Raw genomic sequence first — 8,671 nt, forward strand, 5'->3', positions numbered from 1 at the left:
TCTTCTTCAGACGGTGGTTTCGATGAGGGACAAGGAAGCAATAGAAATAGTACAGGATCCACACTCCCTGGGGTTTTACAACTGCCTTTTCTTAGTGCCAAAGGCTTCGGGGGGATGGAGACCCATACTGGACGTAAGCATTCTGAACCGTTTCGTGGAGAAAAGAAATTCTCCATGGAGACTTCAGCTTCGGTTCTGTCAGCCAAGCGTCAGGGAGATTGAATGGTCTCCCTGGACCTTCAGGATGCTTACTTTCATGTCCTGATTCACCCATCGTCAAGGAAGTATCTCAGATTTGTGTTACGCGGAAAGATCTTCAAGTTCAGGGCCTTGTGCTTCGGCCTATCCACGGCTCCTGAGGTATTTACGTACCTGATGAGGAATGTGGCCAGATGGCTTCATCTAAAAGGGATCAACATCTCTCTGTATCTCGACGATTGGCTAATCCGAGCCAAGTCGGAGAAACAATGTTTGGAGGACCTACAAACTACTTTGAACCTGACGAAATCTTTAGGATTACTCGTGAACCTCGAGAAATCCCAGATGATCCCCAGCCAGAACTTAGTTTATCTGGGGATTCGGATGGATTCTCTGGGTTTTCGGGCTTTTCCTTCCCAGGAAAGACTTGTTCGGGGCTTACAGAAAGTCTCGAACTTCCTAGGGAAAAAACGAAGTTCAGTAAGGGAATGGTTAAGCCTTCTGGGGACCCTGTCCTCACTAGAATAGTTCATTTCCCTAGGAAGACTCCATCTACGCCCGCTTCAATTCTTCTTAAGAAGAATTTGGAGTTGGAAGAACGGGCAACTCTCAGACACTTTCGTGATTCCATTGGATGTGAAGGTTCATCTAAAGTGGTGGCTGATACCCCTGAAAAAGAACGAGGGCTTGTCTCTAGAGGTTCGGAGCCCAAACCTAATCTTATTTTCAGACGCCTCAGAGAAGGGATGGGGAGTGACTCTTGGGACAAAAGAAGTGTCAAGCCAATGGAAGAAGGAACAGGAAGCCTGGCATATAAACGCCAAGGAGCTTTACGCTATTTTCCTAGCTCTAATATCCTTCGAACCAGAGGTCAAAGGTCAAGTAGTACAGGTCAACGCGGACAATACCAGGGCGTTGGCCTATATCAGGAAACAGGGGGGGACTCACTCATTTTCCCTGTTCGAGATAACGAGAGATCTTCTATATTGGACAAAAGAGAAGAACGTTACCCTCCTTACGAGATTCGTGAAAGGAGAGAAAAATGTCAGAGCAGACAGGCTAAGCAGGTCAAACCAAGTTCTTCCCACAGAGTGGACTCTTCACGATCAAGTTTGTCAGAGCCTGTGGTCCCTGTGGGGCAGACCACAAATAGACCTATTTGCCACCTTCCTATCCAAGAGGATAGGGAACTTCTGCTCCTCGGTGGAAGACCCGAGAGCGATAGCGGTGGATGCCATGCTGCTGGATTGGGCAGGTCTAGATGCCTACGCCTTTCCCCCCTTCAAAATGTTAGGAGTGGTATTAAAGAAGTTTGTGGCTTCAAAAGGGACGAGACCAACACTCGTCGCCCCTTTTTGGCCCTCTCAAGATTGGTTCACAGAGGTACAGGAATGGACAGTGGACTTCCCAAGATCTCTTCCAAACAGGATAAATCTTCTCAAACAACCCCACTTCGAGAGGTATCATCAAAACCTCCCCGCTCTCGCTCTGACTGCCTTTCGACTATCGAAAGACTTGTTTGAGCGAGAGGTTTTCAAGCAAATCTTCAAAGGCAATTGCTAGAGCCCGAAGATCCTCAACTATTCGGGTCTATCAATCCAACTGGGATGTTTTCAGAAGATGGTGTAAAAAGAAGAAGCTGTCCTCCTCCGATACCTCTGTGACCAACATTGCTGACTTTCTGATATTCCTTAGAGAGGAATCTCAGTTATCGGTGTCGACAATCAAAGGCTATCGAAGCATGCTCTCTGCGGTTTTTAGAAACAGAGGCTTAAACATAGCAGAAGATAAGGATCTACATGACCTTATAAGGTCATTCGAAACCTCGAAAACCACTTCTCCTCGTACTCCGAGCTGGAACTTGGATATGGTACGTAAATTCCTGTCGTCAGATAGATTTGAACCTCCCCACAAAGCGTCGTTTAGAGACTCAACGAGAAAATGTATTTTCTTATTGTCTCTAGCGACTGCTAAAAGGACTAGTGAAATCCACGCTCTTGATTCTTGAGTGGGATTTAAGGAAGACGCAGCAATTTGTTCTTTCCAGACTCTGTTTCTGGCCAAGAACGAGAACCCTTCAAAACCTTGGCCAAAGAGTTTTGAAGTCAAAGGTCTTTCAAATCTAGTGGGAGAGGAAATGGAAAGATCCTTATGTCCAGTTAGAGCCCTGAAGTTCTATCTAAAGAAGAAGAACGAACTCGGGGGATGTAAACAAAGTCTATGGTGCGCAGTACGGGATCCTAGAAGACCCATGTCAAAAAATGCGTTAGCATTTTTTGTAAGGAGCATTATAACAGACGCTCATGGTACCTGCACAGATGACTCTTTCAGGACTCTTCAAGTGAAAGCTCACGAGGTAAGAGCTGTAGCCACTTCCTTAGCCTTTCATAAAAACATGTCTTTAAAAGACATATTAGATGCGACTTACTGGAGGTGTAATTCAGTTTTCGCATCTCACTATCTTAAAGACGTTAAAGTGACCTATGAGAAGTGCTTCTCTCTAGGTCCTTTTGTATCAGCGGATACGGTGCTGGGACTTGGAACACATACCGATCCTTAAAAATTTTCAATTATTTATTTTGATTATTGTACGTAGACCTGCCTTGTGAGACGAGTTTTTGGTTTTCTACTGACGGGAGCGCTTGATGTCGCACAGGCGGCCGTTGCTTCTGTCAGTAAGGAATCAGGAATGCGTCTTACTGGCCAGGTTGTACAAAAAAAAAAATTTTTATTATTATTATTTTTGTACTTTTGCGTGTACGAATGTTTGTGATTCGAGTTTGTGGTTGTTTGCGAGGAGTTCGGGGATAACTCCTTGCAATCTTAGAACTAACACAGTGGTTAGGTTAAGGTGATCGGGATCGGTGTTGTGCTCCTTGAATAAGGTTCTTGTCAAGTAAGTGGATCAGCACCCATTGACATAGTCCTTCCAGGCTCTGCCGAGTAAGTGGATAAGACCCCTTTGGCAGAATTACAAGAACTCTTAGCCATAGATCAATATCTCGCTGAGGCTCTTGAGACTGAGCAGACTCCTGGATAGTATTCATGAAGTCTTCAGTCTAATCAGGTAGGAACCAAGGTTTTATTTGTTTATTACCTACAACGTATGTTGTGATTCCTGTTTAAATCTGTAATTAGCTGTCTCTTACCCTCCTCCAATGGTGTGAATCAGCTAAGTATATATCTGACAGGTAAGTTGAATGTATAAAAATGATATTGTTATGATACAATAAAGTTTTATATATACTTATCTGGCAGATATATACGATTTATACCCACCCTACCTCCCCTCAGGAGACAGGCGGTATAGAGAAAATATGATAGAAAACGGGAATGGTTCCTATTCCTGCCACCCAGCGGCAGGCAGGTAGATCACCTGACCTACCGGTAGCGTGTGCGTGAAATTCGAATTTCTGTCGGACGACAGAGTCTAATAGCTAAGTATATATATCTGCCAGGTAAGTATGTATAAAACTTTATTGTATCATAACAATATCATATTAAATACAAATAATTGAAACTTGTGTGAGCATGCTCAGTGAGAAAGCATTTGCTCCTAGCTTCTGAAAGCCAAATGTGGAGTGGCTAAATCTCTAGGTACTACGTAATAGGCCTGATGATTGCAGTCATGGGTATGTTCTCAGTATGATAGTACTTAAAAGTAGCCCTTCTTAAAAGTCAAACTTAAGAAAATTCATGTTTTATGCAGGGAAAATTCTTGTTATGCAGGGTGGAGAAGATTTCCATCAGGTCTGGAAATGATTAGTGGTTTGGCTTCATCTGTAGATTGATGCACCTGTAGTTTCTGCAGGGGTGTCAACAGTCATCAGATTTTTTTTAGCATATGAGCAGGGAGGTCCATGGGCTGATGGGCTGCAGGCCTAGCAAAGGTCCATCCATTATTCCTAGGAAGATTTTTTGCAGTAGCTAGTTTTTCAGGTGACAAACAGCAGAATTATGAGGTGACCACAGGTCACATATAGTGGAGCATGATTTGCATCACTGGTATCCCAGAGTTGAAGCCAAGGCTTCAAAATGCCTGGGAATCTTGTAGGAGGCTGCTTAAGTTCATGTGCCCTATCAAAGAGTGACTGCTGCTTGGGTCCAGCAGTGAGGGGTGCTATCTGGAAAGTGGCAAGGTCCAGGAGGCAATGATGGGCAATATCCACTAGCCTAAAGTGTCCAACAAGTCTGTATGTACTGAGCAGGGGTGTCTAGTCACTGACAATGATGAAATCCCGCTGGTATTTCTTTAAGAAGCGAAAGGTGAGGGTCCTGACACCGTATGATGGTACAAAGGTGATGTTGGAGCCACAAGTAAATATCTGGGTCCTTTGGTGATCAGCTGATGACACTGGAATGGATGGATTCATAGGCACTATCACCATGAACTTGCTTGAGGCATCCATTGGAGCTGAGCTGAACTACTATGATTATCTTGGGTGGTCACCCTGATTGTTTTCTTCTCTAGCTTCATCTTGGGAGCAGTTCCTCACAGTTCTGCCAAACTTTTGATGGTATACACAGAGGATAGTCAGTAAGGGCATCAATTTTGTCTCTGCCTGGAAAAGTGTGCTTTTGCACAATATTGATCGAGCCACATTGTCATTCTCTTGGTTCTGGTTCTGTTCTTTATAAAACTATGGGTGGTGTTTTACAAAGGCCTTGGAGGCCACAGCAACTCGTCTTGTCATCTTCATTAAGTTAGCCGTTGGTATTTCTTCAGTTTAGGGGAGGTCAGCAACATGTTCTTCAGCGGTTGTAGGTACCACATTTCCTTCACCAGGTTGACCTTCTTGAGCTTCCAGTCAGCATCAAGATCTGGCTGTGTCAGGATGTCCTTGCAACTATTCCCCCGATCAGCAAGTTGAGAAGGTCAAGCTAACAGGCACTTATGGGAGGGACAAGTCTGATCAACACCTGATATCAGGAACTAAAGAACATCGATTGTTGTCTTGGGTATCAAGGCAGGGGACCTGGGAGAGACTTAAGGCAAACATTCCATTCTTCATTGAACTTATGAAATTGCAAAGGCCAAATTATGTGTATCCTTATGGAATAGGAATGAGGTTTATGCCAAGGGCAAGCATTGGGATCAATGAGGTCATTCATCACTGATGAATGAACATGATTTTAAAACAAAAAACACACATTTATACATACTGGCACATACACAGATGACATACATTACATATTTTTATATAGGGTTTAAATATACAATAAAAATTATATAAATATAAAACAGAAAACTTTATACTATAAAATTTTATAAATTTGTAGCTTTTAAAAACTTCATGCATAGTAATAATGTAAATATTGATTTCAATTAGAAAAACATAAAATTGTATAAATTTGTATCTTACTTCACTAGAATTAAAACATTGCAATTGTCATTAAATTGCACAAAGTTTGCCTTTCAGATGATGTCTACAACACATACGATGATATAATTCACCATTCACAAGCATGTACTCCACTGTCAGTCGAGCACGACAATTGACACCCAGCGGATTACTTTTCTCAAATAAAACTCTATAAAACAAGAAATGTTGTTTTCAATTCTAAGGAAAGAAAGATGTGTTTCATAGCCTCCAATTAAGTTGTTTGATGAAGGCCAAGGCTGGATATTTGCTCAGTTTTTATCATATATATTCTATTAGGAGTGAGGGAGAGGCCCACCTCTTTTGTCATAATTTTATGTATGTATGGACATATGACGGGTTTCATGTCAGTATGAGGCATTCTCCTATAGCTGATCGCATTTTCTACAGATGCCGTCTTTGCTTATTCATTAACAGCCTCATTTCCAGCAGTGCCAAAGTGAGCTAGTACCCAGCAATGCTGAATTACCATGGACATAGAGGCTACATAAAATAACCGTTACAACTGTATTTTACTTAAAACAGGACTACAAATATTCATGTGCTTTATGGAGGATAAACAACTAAAAACTGAATAAAGGACAGTAAGTATCCTGTAGTAAAATTATTACCTCTCATGTAATATGCTTCCTCTAAAGTTTTTTCTATAGCCACCATCTCAACAGTACAGAGGATGCATAGTCTGAAAATCCCCTAAAATGTGTTACATCTTTGCTAACAATGACATGTGTTACACAATTTGTAGATTTGGAAGCATCAGTGAATATTTTAATATAGTTTTCATGTACAAATTAGGTTGTTCCCCTTTATCATAAAATCAGCAGTACATATAAGCCTTAAATAAAGAATTTGAATTGCCAGAGTCTGCCTCTTTAACCTTAACCTTACTTTTGGATATTACACTGATAGCATTCAGCAAAATCAAGCTCATTTATTTCTTTAAGGGATGACTTATCAAAGTTAGTGATATGTATAGTACGTACATAGCTAGAATGTCTATCTTGGAAACAAAAGATGCTGTAACCATGGTAGGATTGAAAGAGAAACATTAACAGATGCAGAAGGAACAAGCTTGCAGATAGCCAAAAAAAGATCATTAAAAGAATGAAAATGTGCATTTCATTCTTTTAATGATCTTTCTAATAGTATGAGAAGTACATACTATATGTAGAAGAGATGATCAAACAAATTTGAGCCAACGTAACATCACAAAAAGTACAACTCCTACAGTAATTAACAAAAATGTAATTTTCATAAAATGTAACTTTACTGCATACTTACCTAACAATTATCACAGCTGTAGATTCCCTAAATGGCAGACAAAAGACTCACTTTCTTGGTGGTGCCGTCATCACTGATAAGGTGACGTCTCTCCCATCACTCGAGGGAGGAACAGGTACAACAGACCAGGTGTCATCAATTTGTTCTCCCAACTATCCACCTGTGGGAAGGAGGGGGACTTTAATTACTAAATAATTGTTAGGTGCAATAAAATTAAATTTTATTAAGAAAATGACATTCTTATTGCAATGTCTTACCTAACAATTATCACAGCTGATTTCCAATTTTATGTTGTATTTTTCTTTGTAGGCCAGAACAAAAGAGATTACTGTTTACTTTGTATATTTTGTATTATGTCTCCTTGTGGACAAGTTTGTACTAATTGTATATATATTTGTCAATAAAATGACTCGTGGAGAGCTTGAATGTGAGTCCAAAGAGTGCCTCTATAGAGTAGAATGCTTTTGCATGGCAGTTCACCACTGACTTAACAAAGGTGAAAACACAATATTGCCCTTGCCCTGGATGAAGGCCAGATACCATGTACAAGCGAACAACAAGTCACCTACACTATTAAAAACCTATACCCACTGTATTAAAAGCAATTGACTGGCGAGTACCGAGGGTAAAAGCACTCCCAGCTTCCTTTAACCCTTAAGGAAGGATTGATCTTTGGGAATAGTAATATAACAGGTTTGGGGTGGTGGACGGATTGATCCTGTAGAGAAACAATAGTATGCGCCATCAATTTGTATAGAAGAGGGCAGGAAAGAGGTGGCAATAGTTTTATAGCACATAAATTCAATAATGGCAACTTTTACACTGGCTAAAATCACGAGTGTGGGCGTCTCAGGACTTCAGTAGTACTTGTGACTAGAATGTTCTGCATCTCTCTCTTACATGACGTCTTTTTGTAAATTTGCTCGTAAATATACTAAGGGGTTGCTGTTGCTTTTTGTTCTTGTCTTTTGCAATATTATGTTGGTTGTAAATGTAATTTTACAAAGAAAAGTGCAAATAAATATTAGAAAAAAGTTTCTGAATCTTCGTCCTCAGGAAATTTACGAAAATATTTTTCAACAAATATGCTAAGAATTTGTTGAATTTGTTACTTCTTTTATTTCTTATGTGTTTTGATAGTGTGAGCAGTAATTATAATTTAAGAAAATGAAATAAATTTATTATCAAAAACATACAAGTTGGTAAAATTTACGATTGTCTTGTAAAGAGGCCCCATAAGAGTTGTAAATAGTCATTTTCAACTTCTTGTGGAAGGTATGGAAAATTTTTTTTAGAATTTTTTTTTTCTTTCACCATGTACATTTGCATATCTTCCTCTTTCCATTGATTTGTTTTTTTCATAAATTGGCCGACCTCAAAATTTACTCAGCCTGAGGAGCTGCATATCGATACTATATTTACCCGTTCCAGTAAGGGTTCACACAGTAATCTTGATACAAGGCAAAAATACAGAGGGGAACCCAACCCCTAAGTAGTTTCTCCTACCACCATGCCAGCTACAAATATGTATAGGACCAAGAGAAATACAGTCTTCAAACAACGTCTCAATCTCTTTAATGTAATGAGATGCAAACACCAACTTGACCTCCAAAAGGTACTCTGCAGAATAGCGGACAGCAACAAATTATGTCAGAACGCCAGAGAGATTGCCTCTGCTCAGGATAATCTTCGTTGACATGAGAATATGCTTCAATAACAAGTTCTCTCATGAGAATATGCTTCGATACTAAGTTCTCTCAAGAAGATCACATTCTTCAAAAGAGGACAAGAGGGATTCTTAACCAAACAAG

The 8,671-nt window shown here is 40.2% G+C and overlaps 1 long non-coding RNA gene across 3 annotated transcripts in view; it reads right to left on the minus strand.

Moving 5' to 3' along the window:
- LOC135213512 (uncharacterized) overlaps window positions 1-8,671 on the minus strand; it is a 96,310-nt gene that overhangs the window by 34,514 nt on the left and 53,125 nt on the right. For all 3 annotated transcript variants that reach the window (XR_010314147.1, XR_010314148.1, XR_010314146.1), the window contains exon 2: window positions 6,861-7,020. This is a non-coding gene — a long non-coding RNA (uncharacterized LOC135213512). The remainder of the gene's footprint in view (window positions 1-6,860; window positions 7,021-8,671) is intronic.

Source organism: Macrobrachium nipponense, chromosome 43 (genome assembly GCF_015104395.2).
Source record: "Macrobrachium nipponense isolate FS-2020 chromosome 43, ASM1510439v2, whole genome shotgun sequence".
NCBI lineage: Eukaryota > Metazoa > Arthropoda > Malacostraca > Decapoda > Palaemonidae > Macrobrachium > Macrobrachium nipponense.